General features: G+C 34.4%; 1 pseudogene; it reads left to right on the top strand.

Moving 5' to 3' along the window:
• Positions 1-14765: 14765 nt before the first annotated feature.
• LOC128156952 (uncharacterized) lies at positions 14766-19586 on the top strand (annotated as a pseudogene).
• The last annotated feature ends 581 nt before the right edge of the window (positions 19587-20167 follow it).

Genomic DNA, 20167 nt, shown 5'->3' with positions numbered 1-20167 from the left:
GGATTTGATAGTCAGCGTGAGAGACCAATTTCATTAGTAAAATACTTCAATCAGAGAATTCTCGATTGTGACAACCGTTTTGCAGCCTCCACAGAGTATTTGTTTTATGCTCAATATCGAACTGAAGCGAAAAAAGTTGCTGACTGTCTGAGTATTGCGATGAGAAAATGTTAAGGACAACATCAGGTGGAGAAAATAATAGCAGGCCAAATAAAGAATGCTGAAGAAATGAGACGGTTAACCCGATCTGACCTTAGCTACCATTTCCTCCAAAATGTTCGTGGATCACCAGCCTTCTTTAACAAATTATTGTATGATCTTTTAGGAATGATAAGACAACTTGGAAGCTGTACATGGTTCCTGACATTGTCCTCTGCTGACATGAAGTGGAAAGACACAATTCAAGTAATAGCTGCACAACATAATCAGAAACTGTCAGATGAACAAGTAGAAAACATGACTTGGGAACATAAAAGCACTTGGTTACGTACTAATCATGTTACAGCTGCTAGGCATTTCGATCATAGGCTTCAGCTCTTTATGTCAACACTAGTTCTTGGAAAGTCAAAACCCATAGGAGAAATACAAGATTTTAAATACAGAATAGAATTCCAGCAAAGGGGTTCACCCCACTGCCATATGCTGCTATGGGTTAAAAATGCACCCTCAATATCACAAAATTCACCTGAAGATGTAGCTGCCTTCATTGACCAATATGTTGGATGTACAATTCCACAGGATAATCATCTTGCATCTCTGATTCAAAGTGTTTAACGCCATATTCACTCTTTTACATGCAAAACCCATGGAACAAGATGCCGATTCAGCTTTCCAAAACCACCTGTTCATAAAACTACAGTAGTGCTTCCACCAGAGGATATACCAAACAAAGGAACGCAGACAGTCTACACAGAGTTGTTGACAGCAGTTATGGGTAAAGTGGAAGATGTACAACATGACCTAGAAGTAACACTAGAAGCTCTGTTAGGAGAACTTGAAATCCCTGAAGCTACGTATATGAAAGCATTATCGTGGATGAAAACAAAGCAAGGCCAGCCTGCTGTACTGTACAGACGCAATCCATCTGACTGCCTTATTAACAATTACAGCCCAACCCTGATGAAAGCTTGGTAGGCGAACCTTGACCTTCAGTTTGTCACTAATGTTTATGCCTGTATAATGTATGTGGCTTCATATGTTAGCAAACCAGAGAAAACATTGGGTGATGTCTTAAAGTCTGTTAGTAAGAATTCGGCACCAGCTGGTCCAAAGAAGATGATGGAGACTGTATCTAAGAAGTTCCTTTCCCATCGTGAGGTCAGCGCCCAAGAGGCAGTGTACCGATTATTGCCATTACCACTCACTAAAGGGTCACGGCAGGTCATTTTCCTCCATACAGATTTAGCTGAGAATAGGACAAAACTTTTGAAACCCATGAAAGTTATACAGGAGCTTGATGATGATGAAAACTTATATCAGGAAGGCATGCTGGAAAAATATCAACTTAGACCCGATTGTTTGGAACACATTTGCTTTGCAGATTTTGCAGCAAACTATTCATATGCTCGGAAAACAAATACCAACTCAGATCCCGACCTGCTAGATGAAGAATCACTTGATCCAGCCACTGTAATCAACAATCTTCCTAAAACCATAAAGTTGAAAAATAAATATACAATTATGACTATTCGTTCAAGACCATTCATTATCAGATCTCATCAGTTCTCCATCTTGAAACAGCCCGAGCAGTACTATCACTCCAAACTGTTACTTTATAAACCATGGAGAGATGAAAGCAATGACCTGTTGGATGGAGATGGTACATATAAAACAAAATACTTCAATTGTAGACCAACCTTCTCTGACAGAATGAACTATTATGAACCAAACAATGAAGAGTACACACAAGCTGTTGAAGAACTACAAGAAAATGGGCCTCCTGAGGATGCCTGGGCATTATTAGTTCCACAAACAGAACAACAGGAGAGAGCTGATAGATATTTGGGAGCACAACAAGATCCAGAGTTTGAATTCATTGTTCCTGTACATGGAAATGAAACATCAGATCTTGGGTTGACTAATTATCAGTATGAACTGGACAGTAGGAAGATATCAACTCAGCAGTGGCTTAGTATGACAGTGTCTCTCAATACTGAACAGCAAGAAATCCACCAGTTCATTGTTGAATGGTGCATAGAAATGTCAATGACTTATAAAACAGGGAAACGTCCAAAGCCATTTTATGTCTTCATTTCTGGAGGGGCAGGTACTGGCAAATCGCATTTAATCAGAACCATAGTGCAGACTGCAAACAAATTGTTACGTTTTGGGCAAGGAGAAGATAATATTATTGTTATGGTTAGTGCTTTCACTGGTGTGGCTGCTTTCAACATAGAAGGCCATACTCTGCATTCTGCATTCAGTTTACCAGTTAATCAGTCCAAGCGTGATGACTATATCAGACTATCGGGAGAACAACTGTCTAGTATGCGAGCAAAACTAGGAAATCTTAGCCTTTTGATAATTGATGAGATTTCCATGGTTGGAGCTGATCACCTGTACACTGTTCACAGACGTTTGTCAGAGATTATGACATCTGATGAGCCTTTTGGTGGGATATCAGTTTTAGCAGTAGGTGACCTCTCCCAGCTGCCACCAGTTGCCCAAAGACCAGTGTTTGACACAGTTTCTGATTCTATTGCATCAATGTATGGTTCATTATGGAAGAAGAATTTTAGAGTACTTGAACTTCACCAAATAATGCGGCAGAAAGATGATGTTGAATTTGCTAATGCTCTCAACAGAATCAGGTTGTCGAAGCATACTGATGATGATATACAACTCATTAAAACTAGAGAAACTTGTGTATCCTCATCAACGTATCCTAAACAAGCACTGCATATATTTGCTTTCAATAAAGACGTTGATGATCATAACAACCAAATGTTAGAGAGCATACAATCACCAGTAATAAAGGTGTCAGCTATTGACTCCAAGACAGATCAACAAACTGGTCGTATAGAAAACATTACGTTTGATGAAAAGAAGAAACCAGGTGGAATGTTGCAAACACTGAAAATAGCTATAGGGGCCAGAGTTATGATGACCACAAATGTAGATACCTGTGATGGATTAACCAACTCGGCCACAGGAACAGTGACTGGTTTTCTACCTCAGCATCCAGATCCATTCAACCCTCAGTTTAATAATTACAGACCTAAATATGTGTTAGTCCACTTTGATGAACATCGAGTTGGTGAAAAACTAAGATCCAAACTTCACCGAATTCTATCTGATGAAATATCCACACCTATCTCAGTTCATGAGGTAACTGTTAAACATAGAAAAATAACTGCAAAAAGAACACAGTTTCCTCTAACCCTTGCATGGGGTGTTACCATTCATAAAGCCCAGGGTAGAACTGTTGATAATCTAGTGATATCGATGAAAGGAACATTCAAAGCTGGGCAAATGTATACTGCATTAAGCAGAGTCAAAACTAAAGAAGGTCTTTATATTCTTGGTGAATTTCAATCATCCAAAATCATCTCTGCTACAAAGACAGTCAAAGAAATGGAGAGAATTCGAAAAGATAGCAAGTTTAAACTGAGTATTCCATACTCTGTAACAGCACCATCAGACAGTTTCTTTAAACTCAGTGTACTCAACATTAATTCACTTTGTCCTCACTTCCAGTGCCTTTCAGTGGACCAAGTACATCACCACTAGTGACATTATTGCATTGTCTGAAACCTGGCTTTACTCAAGTGTATTAACTGAAAGTATTGAACTGAGTCCAGAGTACCATCTGTATCGTCAAGATTATTCTGTTCAAAACAGAAGACCACAAGGTGGAGTGGCAACCTATGTGAAGAAATCATTTCGTGTCATAACGGAATTGCATTGTAAAGGTGTAAATTTGCAGTACCAGTGCCTTGTGTTGTCCTGTAGGATGAATCCAAGTAAACGTCTGTTAATTATTCTGCTGTATGTTCCACCAAATACACAAACTGTGTCGTTTTTCCAGCAACTGGACAGATTATTTAGTCATACTCCTACAGATGCTGCCCCTACTATAATATGTGGTGACTTCAACATGAAGCCGACAGATCCCAAATCCAAATCATTGAATGAATTAATTCGACACCACGGATTTATTGATTATAGTCAGTCACCAACTCACAGAAAAGGAGGCTCACTTGACCGTATTTTCATCAATAAATATTTTGATGAATCAGAAATCACAAGTATAACTCCGGTTCATTATTCAGACCATTTCCATATTCATATGGCTGTCCCTTGGATGAAACTTTTTTCATAAATATGATGTCATTGGCCCAAGGAAAAACTGTCAGGTAGAATCTTTTCAATAATTGAATGATTTTACTTTTAATGGATTTATATTGTTTGTACTTGCATGTATCATATGATGATGTAAAAACAAACTCAGTATCTTTCTAACACGATGCTTTAGTTCTTAAGTTTTGTTACTTTGGACATTGACTGTCTAGAAAAAATCAAGTAATGATTAAAAAATTTGTGTTTATTCACATGAGAGTGAATATTCACATCAGAGCGGGGGTATTACTAGTGAGCATTGGCTCACAGATTTCTTGTTTGTTAAATTTGGAATGCAAGTACTCATTTCTTTGAAAGTAAAGTTATTTGCAAATACTGACAAAATCTGTCTCTGTGATCCCCAATCAGATGATAAATCATAGGCTGTAGATAAAATTTCAAGCGTTTTGTCAGATGAAGTTGAAGGATTTGAATTCATGACTGAATCAAGGAGATGACTTCCTTGTCGTGGTGCAAGAACATTAACGACCTGTTCAAATATCTGTTTGGTCTTCATTGAATAGTCGTATTGGGTGCGTTCTGATGATAGATCCCAGTTGATTTTTAGTTGTTTCTTCACAGGACTAAGACCAAAGGATTGCAAAAAATTATCAAGTGCTTTGCGTTTCATTGAATTATCATAATGAGGGATGTCTGGGTTGTCCAGTGTCCTGGCTATTCGGTAACAACAAACTACCCTGAGAATCAGCATTTGACACCTGAAAAGATAAGAAATATTATGATAATTAAGATAAAATTGAGATTTTAATCATCTCTTGAGGTCCTGCATAGATAAAGGAACTGAGTTAGTGTGTATTTGAGAACCAAAAGTTGTAAACCCTTAATTTTGGCAAAAATTAGCAGAGTGGAATGAAACTTAAACTTGATCTGTAACTCTTCATTGTTAGCTCACATACCATAAATCCCAATATCTGAAAGCATTTAAAAAAAAGTCCGTATAACTGTGATTTTCAAAAATTTATGAAAGTCCAAAGCCCTAAATTACAGCAAAAATTAGCCGAGCGGAACGAAACTTAAACTTGAACCATGAGTTACCAACATACCAAAAATGTAACTCATCATGAGTTACTCACATACCAAAAATGTAACTCATCATGATTTACTCACATACCAAAAATGTAACTCATCATGATTTACTCACATACATAAAATCAGCCCAATATCTGAGAGCGTTTAGAAAAAAAGGTCTGTATAACTGTGATTTTTAACAATTTATCAAAGTCTGTAATTTCGGCAAAAATAAGCCAAGCTGAATGAAACTTATACTTGATCTGTAACTCATCATGGTTAACTCACAAAAAACAAATCAGCCCAATATCTGAAATCGTTCAGGAGAAAAGTTCCTGTAACTGTGATTTTAAAGAATTTAATTTCGGCAAAAAATTAAAATATTTTTGGGTTTAAAAAGGAAGATAAAGATAAAAGTTTAAAATAGATTTGACTTTTACATCAATAAATGTATGCTTATAGCGAAAACAACCATGAAAATTTCAATCGACCAGTATTTGTCAGTATTGACCACTTGAGGAGTATTGTCCAGAGCTGTAAATACCGGTAAATAGCACTGGTAAATACAGGGGGAGGTACCGCCCAACCTTGCATGGTATAATGCATATTTTGAAATTAAAAGTGCAATTTTTTTTAACATGTTTACAACATATAATAAATATCAAGTCAATATAATCAGTTGTGATGAAAAAAATGTTGAAAACTGAAAATTCAAGTGAATTTTTTGAAGACCAATTATAATTCTGCACAAAACTATCAGATCAGAACAAAAATCATAACTGACCTGTAACTTGTCATGATAAAACAATTTATCATATGTTTAGTAGTAAATGCAGTAGTTTTAAATATTTGATAAATAGCCTGCTGTTTAATCCATATCGCGCAACTTTGATGCGCATCCTTTATCGCATACCCTTTATCACACCCCTACCCTTTATCGCATACCCTTTATCACACCCCTACTTTTTTTTTTTACATAGTCAGATTTTATTTATGTAAGCTTAAGAAAAAAATGTCCTCAAAATAGGTGCGGTCATTCGGGTGTGACGCAATTTATTGAATGACGTCATTGTTTGGTATATACATGTGACGTCACGAACGTCAAGTTTTCATATTTTTTGGCACACTAACTGCAACTATAAAAAATTCAAAACACACAAAAAAATGCAATAATAAACAAAATATTTTTAAAACAACAGCACGCAAATTGTAAGGTAACCGAGGTGCTTTGGATAAGTAATTGAGCAGTTCTTTTAAGGCTTTTAAAACAAGACAAAAGTAGAACTGAAGGTAACCCAGTTAACAGTTCATATAATATAACTCGCCTGTTGAAATATATGATAAAGCGTATAAAACATGGCAAAATCCGTATCACATGCCGTATCACCCTCGACCAATATCATCCCTCGGGCCTAAAGGCCCTTGGGCTGATATTGGTGTCATCCCATTGGTGTCTCGGGATGATACGACAAATATCGAATCAATATCTTGAAGCATGAAGAAAAAAGTGTGGAAAACTGATTTGCTGGACTGACAGATGGACATGCAGAGGGTCTGAGTGCACAGTTATTTAGTAGTGCATATTCTTAAACAATAAATTAAAAATCCCACCTGTGCTTTTTCAATAATATTTTTACAGTGTGTTGTTTTACTTTTCGGACAAATCATAACAAAATTAAATAAAACTTCATCGGCTCTAACTCACAATATGGACAAATGTACACTAGGGGCTATAACTGTGTACTCAGACCAGAGTGCAAACCTAAAGTTCCCTTCGCCTTCGACAAACAAGAGAATCCTTGTATTTTGCCGTTAAAGATAAACTAGGAAATATAATGTTTTCATTTTACCTGTGTGCTACAGCTTGCAGCATATTCTTCCTGATATTCACAATTTTTGTTATGTTGGAAATCACAGGGTATCTTGTCGAGGCTTGCTCTCTGTATCAAAATAGAAGAAATAGATTGTATACATCAAATCAACTTATATATATAAATGAATTTACAATATTTCACATACATGTACTATTGACCTCATGTGGCTTTTTTGTACTTTAGACCAAGCTGAAATGTAACACAGACATTGCAGATAGGACTCAAAATAAATTATAAACTAGAAACTATAAGTAAATACTTCAATAAATAAATTGCTCCTTCTGCTAGATATAAGTTTTAACAGTCATGACAGTAGTATTCAGAAGGATGCAACTTGTTTATCCCTTATTTATAGCTAAAACAATTATAAGGGATGTTAAAATTGGTCAAATACTTGAAATTGGTAATATCTTTTGCAAAAGCCTGTTTATACTTTCATTGTAGGAAATTAGAAAATATTTCTTCCATAACCATGCTAATGTGTAATACAATTATTTTTTTTATATCTTTTTTCTCTATAAATCAATTGCATCTTATAGTTAGCATACATGTTCTTCAGATAAACAGTTTCTTGGAAATGACTACTTTGCAATACTCATTTTAAAAAACAATTTGTACTGACTTTCCCAAAAGTAAATTCTTATCATATATGTTTTCACCTTCACAAACATCTCGCAGTAATATTTCAATCATATCTGTTATTATGGTTATTGTAAAAGAGTTCCTACCTCCTCTGAGACAGTAGTAATGGTAGTATCTTCAGAATATGTATTTACATGTGCATGTAGGCTTTCTATAGGATTATCTTTGACCAGGATGGCATGTACCATGTCACTTCTACATTTTCGACAGACTCCTATGATGACAAAATAAAAATACAATTTCATCATCAGATTATAGACATTTTTAATATAATATGCACATATATTAATTGGAGAAAAGGTTGAGCTACTGAAGTAGGTACTACTGAATGGTCTTCCTCTAGATTATATAGGACTGACTGTAACCATACATTACATGCATTAATTCATCCTGCAACAAGCTAACTATTCAACTATTGTACAAATTGCAGGTACACAAATACATGCATTGATAGGTATAATTAAAGGTCCCCCCTTTTTACTATTTAGTAAAAGTGATCTTGAACTGCATGCATGCCCCCCCCCCCCCCCCTTATCAAGCTTAATAGTGCAAAGGTTTTATCATGCCTATATATATATACATGTTTATATGACTAAAACAACATGTACAGATAAATAAACAACAGAACTGTAAAAGTACAAAATTCCAACAGTTCATTTCTTTTGATTTTTAAAGTTTGCTTTTCAACTGACAATGCAAAAATCTTTTATGAAGGTTGAAAATAAAAATAGAAATGATAGTTTCATGTTATACACTAGGACAAAACAAACCCCATACACAAACACACTTATTTGTTTTGAGTCTTCCTCTGTGGATATGTTTGTATTTTTCAGAGACAGTCTGTGGAACATGCAAATACAATTTACACAAATAATACTGTGTATATATATATACCTGGTCATATCGCCCCCTGGATTCGGCACTTGGTCGACCTGGTTTAAAGCCCGCCCCAGGGATACTTATTTTGGTAGACTGATAAATATGTCTCAAATCTGGTCAATGTACATGTAAAGCGTGGGTATTAAGACAGGGGACAGCACTCATCAGTCATTTAGCACCATAATTATCATTATGTTTCGAAAGTAAAAAAATGCAATAAGGGTCTTCGTTTGTTCCCTTTTTTAAAAAATATTTTCAATCGAATTGTTACTGCACATGTATATTTCATTATTTATAGTCATAGATATATATATATATATATATATATATATATATATATATATATATATATATATATATATATATATATATTATATATATATATATATATATATATATATATATATATATACACACGTGTATATTTCGATTTGACTTTAACTATGGACGCCAAACTGACCAAATATTAAGTTGACATGCATGCATGTTGATTTTTTTTAATTCATGGTTTCAGAATGTAATTCATTCTAGGTAATATTTCGAAAAGTGTACCCCAAACGCTGTGATTGGTTTAAAACGTGATAAACAATAAAATGCAACCAATGACATAACATTCATGACATTATTTTTATTTTGGTGTACGAACAACGAGTCCTTTAGATTCTGAAAAGGCCAATTCCAAACGAAGACTTGCAAAATTTCAAATTCCAAACTTGAACCTAATATACTGCCACTTGAGCTGATTAGGGACTGTTTCCATGAAAATAGTTCTTTACCAGTGGGGGATCCAGAACTTTTCATAAGGGGGACTGCTCTAGTCATGCTTCATTGATTCCCCATATAATTAACAAAATTTCTTCCCTTCAAAGGGGGGACCCAGAACCCCAGCCCCCCTTTTTGAACCCCCTATGTTTACTATCTATTCTTTCATTGAACTGTGTTGTATTTTCAGTGTTTTCATATTATTTATAGATTCATACTGACATACATATATTGTCAGGCCATTATAAGTATTTGTCACTTGAGATTTTCCCTATATATTTCATACAAATTAAACTACATTTTTACAAAATATTTTGGGGCCATTTGGACCAATTGTGGTTTGATTATGTACAAGCAATGTGTTACCAATAGATGCAGGCTTGTCACAGGTTTATTTGGTTATTAGATATAGGAAGATGTGGTGTTAGTGCCAATGAGACAACTCTCCATCCAAATAACAATTGATAAAAGTAAACCATTTAGTCTTAGATGCATTATTTTTTTATTAGTTATTAGTGGCTTTGAACTAGCAGTCAGATAACTGTGAGTACTCTCAGATCTGTTCCTAGTGTCTTTTTATGTCGGAATGTACAAGTACCCAGCCACGTCCACTTGTATTTTTGTCCATCTGATGAGTTTTCTTTTTCAACTGATTTTTATAGTTTGTTCTTTATGTTGTACTGTTATACCACTTTCCGAGGTTAGGGGGAGGGTTGGGAACCCGCTAACATGTTTAACCCCGCCACATTATTTAAGTATGTGCCTGTCCGAAGTCAGGAGCCTGTAATTCGTTTGTTTATGTGTTACATGTTTGTTTTCCGCTCATTTTTTTAAATATATAAATAAGGCTGTTAGTTTTCTCGTTTGAATTGTTTTACATTGTCTTATCGGGGCCTTTTATAGCTGACTATGCGGTATGGGCTTTGCTCACTGTTGAAGGCTGTACAGTGACCTATAGTTGTTAATTTTGTGTCATTTTAGTCTCTTGTGGACAGTTGTCTCATTGGCAATCATACTACATCTTCTTTTTTTATACATTATAGGTCAATGTACGGCCTTCAACAAAGAGCCTTAATTGGCTCATACCGAATAACAAGCTATAAAAGGCCCCAAAATTACTACTGTAAAACCATTCAAACGGGAAAACCAACGGTCTAGTATACATGTATGTTTTTTTTATCATTTTCATTTTCTCACCAGATAAAAATAAATATCATTTTTTGTTTAGAAATATGCTATATGATTTTCAGACAAATTAAATTATCCTAAAATTATCAATGTTCACATAAACAAAAGCAACTGAAGACAAAACTTTGACCAAATACACAAATTTTCTTTAGACAATTTTGCATCTTTAGAAAAGCTAACCAGGCAGAATAATAAAAAATATAGCCAAAAAAAAAAAGGCAGGTGAGACATACATTTTTTACTTTTGGCCTTGTACTATAACGAAATAAACAGCTGATAAAAATATGAAATAATAAATCAAATACATTTACCTGCTCTTACAGGAATAAGAATTCCAGTTCAAGAATATCTCTTGACTGCTGAACTGTAACAGTTGCTTTCTCTATTTTTCTCTTTCCATTACAAGTTTGAAGTGGGGGTTTCAGCATACACAGCTTTGATGCCTTCCATCCTTTCCCCAAATAGTAGCGGTGGTTTGGACAAATTGTGAATTGGTCAGTCTCATGTTCAAAAAGTCCAGCACGAAATTTAACAAGTTCTTGTTCATTACAAAGTGAAGATGGGTTGATTCTGTTTTGAGAAAGATGTGCGTCAATGTTGTCACGACAAGAATTGAATGAACATATCTGAGATGATGGTTTGGTGTTAAAGTTAGTGTTACAAGTAATCCTTGAATACTGGGAAAAAGAGCACTCCATCAATAACATCATGAAAACACTTAAACCACATTAAAGAAGATACTGCATATCATTGATTTGTTGACAAGTGTCTTCTGCTACATGTACTATCTTTTGTGCACTTACTATTAAAGAGCTGATTCAAGGGAGGTAATTCTATGGTGCAATTGAGAAAGTTCATGCAGAGAATCACTGTCACCGTGGCCTCTGTCCAAAGGCTTCTCAATAAATCTTTTGATTTATATTGTTTAGGTGTGGCACTTTCTGGATATATTCTGTTTGATCAATTATGTTGTTGCAGATTTAAGAAAAATAGCATTGAAATTGGGGAAAATTGAGATAAAAAAATTCGTTATTATACCGTTTGAAACTGATAGTCAGTAAAAAAAAATATGGGAAAAAAGGTGAAAATTAATGAATTGAGGCAAACAGTTGTATATCTATTGATTTTTTTCATACTTTTCATTATGCAACATCTTAAATTTGAGAAAATTTCACTTTTCACCAAATTTCAACCCCCCTTTTTCCCCTATTGGTTACCATGGGAATGGAGCGCAATATTGCAAAAAAATGGTCTGATATATTAGCATTGTTTTACTTGACCCACAACTGGTGTAGAAATTGGTTTTTCAAAAAATGTAGTTTCAATTAATTTTAGGGATGAAGCTTGATCGTTCGTGGCATTCCCTCTTAATATCTTTCAAAACTATTTTTATTTGAATCGCAGAAAATCAAGAATCGTTTCCGTCCTTTCAACATTGGAACAGAGGATGGACAAGATTCATGTAACGTTATTTATACAGTAGATATTTTCGATTTTAGTTGGTTGCTGTTATACCCATGGTCATATTATTTTCTATAACTAATATAGTTAATTGATAAAAAGAATCAAGCCTTATCCCAGCATCTGAAAGTGTCTAAAAATCTACAGTGTATATGAAGCATGCTTCTCATTCTGCAGACGTATTGGGGCATATATACTGTACCCTGTCTTTGTATTCTATAAATATTTGAAGTTTACACGAACATTGAAGTTAATTTCTTTCTTCAATTAATATGTTGATTGTGCCCCAATATCATCTACAATGCATTTAATTATCACATACAATGTATTTGGTTTCTGAAATTGACGCTTACACTGATTGTGTCTCAAACACGCTAATCGACCTCGGATTGTAAAATTCACGTGCAAATCGAGTCGCCATTTTACAGTTTTACATGTATGTAAACAAACCTCATTTCGTCATATTACGGACCTTGTGACGATGTTTTAAAGATTTTCAGTACAGATTTGTTGTAAGCAAAGAAGGAATCGAAGACAAATGCCGTAAAACGTCTTGTGAATTTGACGGAGTGTCAACCCGTGTATCTCCATTTGGCAGCAAAGCTAGCTTTTTGTGGGGGAAAACAATCGGTTCAACTCATGTGATTTTACATGTATGGTACATTGTAACGTAGAATATATTCTAAAATATATATATAAGGGGCCCGTTTCTCGAAAAGGCTTCATGATGACGTGTATTCCAAAAGCATTTTCCAGTTTTGTCTAACAGGGTCCTGTAAACTCATTCCGTTTTCTATACACCTACATGTATTTACTGGCTATGAGGACCACGAGACTGCAACTTTTTCACCGTGAAGAAATTTAGGGAAATTGTTGTCAAGAGGGACAATAAACATACTACCTGTATGACCAAATAGCTAGTAAAATCCTGATAAGTATTTTATCATACCAAAGCTTTATTTGTTGTCGTTACTTTCAGAAATCTACAATTATATCTTTAAAGCACAATAATCAAATCCACACTTTTCAAAAGTTATTCCCCTTTGCGGGGTCAACCCAAAAATCAAAAGGAAAAAAAACCAAATTTCCCTTCTTTATACAATCAAATATTTGGGCGTTCTGTGATGAAATCGCTTTGATTTTTATTTATTTATTCACTATCTGGTGCCAACCAACATATTAAACGATGCATTCCGGGGAAAACAAAATGCACACCGAAAACGGATTTTAATGTCAAATGATATTGACACAAACATATAGTTACAAACTTCTATGCTACAAAGGCTACTCCCAAAGATGACGGCCAAGAGACGTAGCTTTTGTAAAGTGTGGATTGAGATTACAACTACGATTTCCACATAATTATTCATTTAGGAAACTCACGACCATTTGTGCATGTAAGTGTTAAGTATAAGGACATGTGTGCGATACAGGCCGCGGATTTTTGACGACAATAATTATCATACATGTAATATGCCACATTCAAACGACGCCACCGTCTAACAGTACTTTCAGTACTTTGATTAATTGATTTATCTGCATTATTGCTTTAGTCATCGTATCTCATCGTATTTTTATCATTGCGGAACTACCATTGTTTTTGGTACAATCCGTTCCCAATTTTTCGATCCAAATTATTGCAATGCAACGCACGAATAATAGTACGAACGTTTTGTGTACCAACAAGAGCGATGCACGATTTGTAAAGATCGTAAGATAAATTCAGCTGTTCATGCATATGTTGTGCGACCATGAGTTTGTTGCTCAACATATGTCTCATGTAATCCTGTAACGTCATACTAATATAAGACATTGAAATTCGCCAAGTCTTTATCTGCTTACTGACAAATAGAGCGAAATGGCGAAAATAAAACAAGAGCGAATAATTCCTTTATACAGTACACACTGTAAATAAATATCTGTTTCATGCCAAAATGACCTTGATTTAGACTGTTGCTATTGAAATCTTCTTGGGCTCTATCTTCTCCTGCATTCAACTATTTCTACTGACTCTTGGGCGTCAAAAAGGGCGTTGTATATACCTCCTCTGACTCGTACGAACATTCGTACGATTAAACGCATGATCGGACGGCTAAAAACCTGAAGCATATCGAGTGGCTCTTCTCTTATACTTGTTATATGCCCAGTTGTTCTTTTTGAAAACTTTGGCCTTGACCGCTGCACCTCCCTGGGTCAAGGTTATATATGCTGAAATTGTATATGAGTTGAACTTTGACCTTGAGTCTTGCACCTCACAGGAACAAGGTCACATTGCTGTCATTTGTTTAACTTACAGTTGTTGTTGTTGTTTGAAACTTTGGCCTTGACTGCTGCACCTCCCAGGGTCAAGGTCAGATTTTCTCACATTGTAATATACATATATGTATATATCAGCCGTGCCCATAATCGCCAATAAATAGTTTATAAAGCCTCTTTTTTTTCTTGCAATCTCTGAGAGCAGGTGATAATATTTAGAAACCAATATAACGCAAGCTTTTTTATTTTCAGGCACTGTGACATGTGCCCTTACATGAAAACATTTATGCATGCATATGCAACCACGCGACGTAGATATTTGATGCATTACAGTCAATGATCACTAGATCTGGGTTATATATAAATGGAGTGATAATATCTTTTTTATCTCCTTTTTTATCAACGCTATCTCAAGTGCCAGTAAGTATAGTTATATACGCATTGAATGAATCAAGATGTAAGTATTTATTATTCTTCTTTTTAAAGTTCTTTAAATCCTTTTATAAAAAAAATAAGGGGGTTGTAATTTGCAGACATGAACATTGATATATGGATTATGATAAAAAAAACATGTACTTTTTATTTCACACTGTTAATATATATTGTAGCTTTAACTTAGCTTTATTGGAAGAAAAATATATTATCGCTATTTGCATTGTTAAATGTAATTGTTATTATTACCCCTCATTATTATCATTCAGATGGTAGGTTCGCTTCATACTGTGAAACAAAACGTACAATTTCAAAACGAAAGTTCTTTTTTAACCTCGAAACTAAAGAGAAAGCGAAAGTTATACTTATAGTAAATTATTATTGTATTTTTTGTGTAAATTACTGTTATTCTGTCCATTTTCACAAATTACTTAATATTGTAAGCTTGTAAAAATTTATCTTTATCACCATGTTTCATAAATAAAATGCATACATTTTTCATTAAGTTTATAATATCAATCATTATATTTTTGGTTCATGAAGATGGCAAATCAAGCGGTTGAAATTGTCGTTTAAACAAGTCGATGTCGCCAGATTGTCTCCATCTTGTCAAGTGAGTCAGTCTTGGCGGTAGACTGTGAAGGAATTGCGCTTGGGGTCGAAGGTCCAATGACTCTTCTACAAATTTGTACCTACAGCGGTGACGTGTACCTGTTTGATGTACAAGAAAACCGGGAACTGTTTTCTGAAGGGCACCTAAAAATTGTGCTGGAATCCGATGAAATTCTAAAGTTATGTAATTGTACAATTTCAAAATATGGAATGAATATAATGGTTTGTAAAGAACATATGTTAAGATTTATTAAAGCTGCTTGGTCCGATTTTATATATAATGTTGTGCACGTTTTTAAACGATGGTTATGCTATCTATATGTATAATGATAGACATTGCAGTAGTTTTCCGAGTCAATTAAGCCAAATTTCAATGAAAATAATATGTACAAAATTTGTTAAGAAAACAAATGACATAAAAGGGTATCGTATTTTCCCGCCTCATGTTAAAATTCATCCCTTACATCGAGACGGATATGGTTGTATTACGACTTTGACATTGCTATAAAAAAAGGTCTAATGTTCAGGCATATTACAAATAAACCTGTGTACGTTTTGTTCGCTAATATTTCTGAAATTTGCTTTGTTTACAATCGATGCCTAGCATAGCATGCGGTTTGAATTACCCCAATCATTCGGGAGGCGAACCCAAACGGTTTCCTTTTCTCAATATTTTGATTATGCATTTTGGTTTGTTTTTTCGTTCGCTCAAAAAGAAATTATTATTTACTTTAAAAATGTGAAACTTTGAAAGGAGACCGATTCTGCTGGTGTAAATAGGAGAAAGTCCTTAACTTCCTAAGATAAATGGTTTGTATGGGGAAAAATTGAAACTGTAGAAACAATAAAATCGGACAAAGCAGCCTTAAGTATGTTTATGTAACATTTCTAGAGTCATGTTAAAGCAAATTATGATTTGTTGACCTCTTTATTTACCGGTAGGTGATACATGCATGTTCGTACGACAGCGCTGCTTTATATCACCAGTTCGGAGTCACTCTTCAGAACGTTTTTGACACCCAGGTACCATTATATGGCGACAAAACTCACTGATGTAGGATTATGATTAATAAAATGTTGCTAAAATAAAGCTCCGGCTAATGACAATATTTGCTATTGAGCCATTAACTTCTTTTTTAGCATAGTTATTCATATTTTAAAATGTGGGTAACCATTATCCACTGGTTTCAAAGATCTACATTACATTCACAAAAAGATGTTTACTATTTCATATTCTTTATGATATGATGATATTGTGATCAAATCAGAAGTACAGCATTGAGATAAATGATGTTTGTTTAAATTTCTAACTGTGCTACAATTTTCCCATCAAAATAACTTATGTCATTTTGTGGAATATACGAATAAATTTTTAATTATGTCGTCAATTTAATATTAGAGATATTTTGCAAACCAACGTTTGCGCGTTAGTGTACGTGTAGAAAGGAAAATATGTGTATAACGTCATCAGTTTGTGTAATGACGAATTTCTACACGTATGTACCCGAATGAACATACGTGTAAATTGCAAAGTACCCGTAAGGTCGAACTTGCAGCTTCTGTTTCTTAGCTGTTGGCTTTTTGTTTTAACAAATGTTTTTATTTTTCTTAAGCCTGAATATTTAATGCGAATACTGATATTAACAAAAAAACAATTCATTAAAACTTATTACTGCGGAATCATTTTTCTTCGTGGGGGTCAATGTTCATGGGTAGCCAAAATTTACTTGATTCATGGGGATGTTATTTCGTTGGTTGTAAAATCGGGATAATTTTAATAAATATAAAAGATATAAGTGTATATATTAAGTTCGTGGGGATGTACATGTAAATTCGTGGGCAAAGGTTATCCACGAACATTGATTCCCCACGAACAATGATGATTTCACAGTATGTTATTGGAATTTTAATACACGTCTCTCTTCCTCCAAATCATGCAATTGCTCTGATTTTTTATTCATCTGTGATTAATAAAAATATATATATATAAACAATGATGTATACTGTAATAAAATTAACAAATATTAATACTGAATTTTTAATTTTTCGGCTGCGACTAAACTTCTCAGCTTAGTAGAAGAGGATATCTAGAAATACATTAAAACATTTACACGTACATGTACAAGTTACAACTGCGCATGCTTAACAAGAAAAATAATGGGAGCCGGTACGCGTAGTTCTAACTTGTATTCTACACGTACAAGTACGCGTACACGTTGGTCCGCTAAACCTCTTTATTATGTACAAAAGCAGACGAAAATATGTCACAGGAGATAATTGGTATTGCGTTCATCCATTCTATGTGAAAAACATTGCTAAAGGGTTGAGGAACCTTTCATTTCAAAAAATTCGTTGCTGAAAACCATTCCAAGTATTTTTTTTTTACTTTATATACTCGGTAAACTGCATTTTAGTTTTCTATATAGGTTGCTGATACTGTCTTAGAAGAGCATAACGGACGCTTGCTTGTCTCATCATTGGATTTACAAGAACTCTGCCAAAAATATTCTTCTAGCAAAAAAGTGTCAGATTACAAAGAACAGCTCAAGGTTTATTATTTCTTATGGTAACAATTAACCAATATTTGTTGAAACGCATTTCTCATATAAAATACTTTTTTTTCTTGTAGATACAGTACAGTAAAAAAGAGGGCGAGTTTTAGGCAAAACGTCCTTTTACAGACGAGATGAAGTCCGTTGCAGTAGGTGACGTCAGAGCTCTAATACCGGAGGTCTTTGAGACTCAAAAACGGTAAGTAAACAAGGTTCAAAAAATGTTTTGATAACAAACTGGACAAAAATTTACTGTAAAGAAATGTTTTGCAATGTTTCAGATTCATCTGGAAAAGTAGACTGCAGGAAAAATTTCGAGAACGGGTATCAGAGACAATCAAATTTTACATTGACGACGAAGTCAGAAAACATAGATTTAAAAGAAAGTTCCTCATAGTGAATCAAATTATTGATACCATAAACGAAAAATGGGATGCACGTACGATTTGTTCAGACTTTCCAGAGGACAGCGATGAATATGAGGCTTTAAAAAGGATTGACTTAAGAGATGCGTGTATAAAATCACCATTTATAGATCGGCTTAAAGCAGAGAGCATCTTGTCTGATTTGAAAGAACTGGATGATAAACGTTAACTTTCCAAAGATGAAAAAGATTACGGGGTGAAATGGATCACATTTTCGTTACTTTCCAGTATCATTGACCATCCAAAAAAAACGGTATCAAAACTAGCAAAAAATGTCAAACAAAAGCTCAAAAGTGTTATTCTACAAGAAATTTATGTTAAATACACCACTGAGACTAATTTAAAACACTTAACAAAGTGCGAGAAGGATGTGCTAAGGTCTTTGAATCTGAACGGTACCAATAATCAGCAGTTTTCACAACGCGTTGTTAGATTGTATTGGCTTTTAGCTGAAGATGATATTAACAATAACTGTAAGAAGTTAATAGAAAAGGAAAATGGGTTCAAAATGCAAGCGTGGTATTACGATAAAATAATATCTTACCTGAGAAGAGGAGCAGATGTACCAGTACCCTTAAAACAAAGCGCCTGGACATTCAAGAGGAAACTTGATGATACATTCGGACCTGATGTTATTCCTCCCACCCTAATTAGAACAATTAGTTTGATTGATTAAATCCAACTTCAATAGTTGGACGTTTCAAAATGTAAAGAAAGAAATGCATGCTTCGCCATTTTATACATCACTACTGACACAAAGCCAAGATGATAGATTATTGAGAATGTGAAGGTTTCAAATACATGTACTTTCTTTATGAAATAACACGAAGACATAACAGCCGTTGAGATTAAGTTTAATGTTCAAAACGATACTTTTGATGCGGTTCAGAAAAAGGCTGGAAGTATGAAGCATTATGATAAAGTGAAAGTTTTGTTTGAGTATCCATAATGGATATCAACTGTTGCTATGTTTATTGGCGACGTTTGCACGAAGTACAACACAATTTCAAACATTTTGTATGAACAGAGGGACGGACAACTTGGAAATTAACATTTTCCGGGGATGCGTACCCCTTTCCAAACAAATTATCAAAAAAAAGTTTAGACCAAACTTTGTGTGTGTGTGTGGGGGGGGGGGGGGGGGGGTGGGGGGTTAATGCTTATTTGGTTAATTTTCCCGTATAAAACCCTATTGGGCTTTTTTATTAGCCCCTGGAACAGAAAATCCCATCAAATGATCTTTAGACCCCCATATATAATGCTGATTAGGGACTTTATTCCTGTACTTTCGTACAATCATGATAATGATCCCCCATCCCCTCAAAAAGAAAGAAAATTAATCTGAAATGAAGTAATATATACATTTATTAGGCAGAGTTGAATAGATGATACATGTGCCTAACAGATAATTAGGCAACTTAAACACATAGTTTTATCTATTCAACACATACTTGTAAATGATGGACCTTTATAGCTTTATAATTGCTTATCTTTAACTTAATTAAAAAAAAAATACGTTGATAGAATCAATGAAATTATATAGCTTCGAGGATGAAAACTTAATTAGCTAAATACTGATTCTTGACAAGTATATAGAATTCTCAGTACTACTTAATTTCTTAAGTTAGATAAATTCCAATGACCAGAAGTGGAACTTATTAAGTCATGGCCCAAGGACAGTATATATCTAATGTATTTATTATAATAAAATGGTTTG

The sequence above is a fragment of the Crassostrea angulata genome, chromosome 7 (assembly GCF_025612915.1).
Source record: "Crassostrea angulata isolate pt1a10 chromosome 7, ASM2561291v2, whole genome shotgun sequence".
NCBI lineage: Eukaryota > Metazoa > Mollusca > Bivalvia > Ostreida > Ostreidae > Magallana > Magallana angulata.
This window is presented reverse-complemented; position numbering and strand designations above follow the sequence as displayed.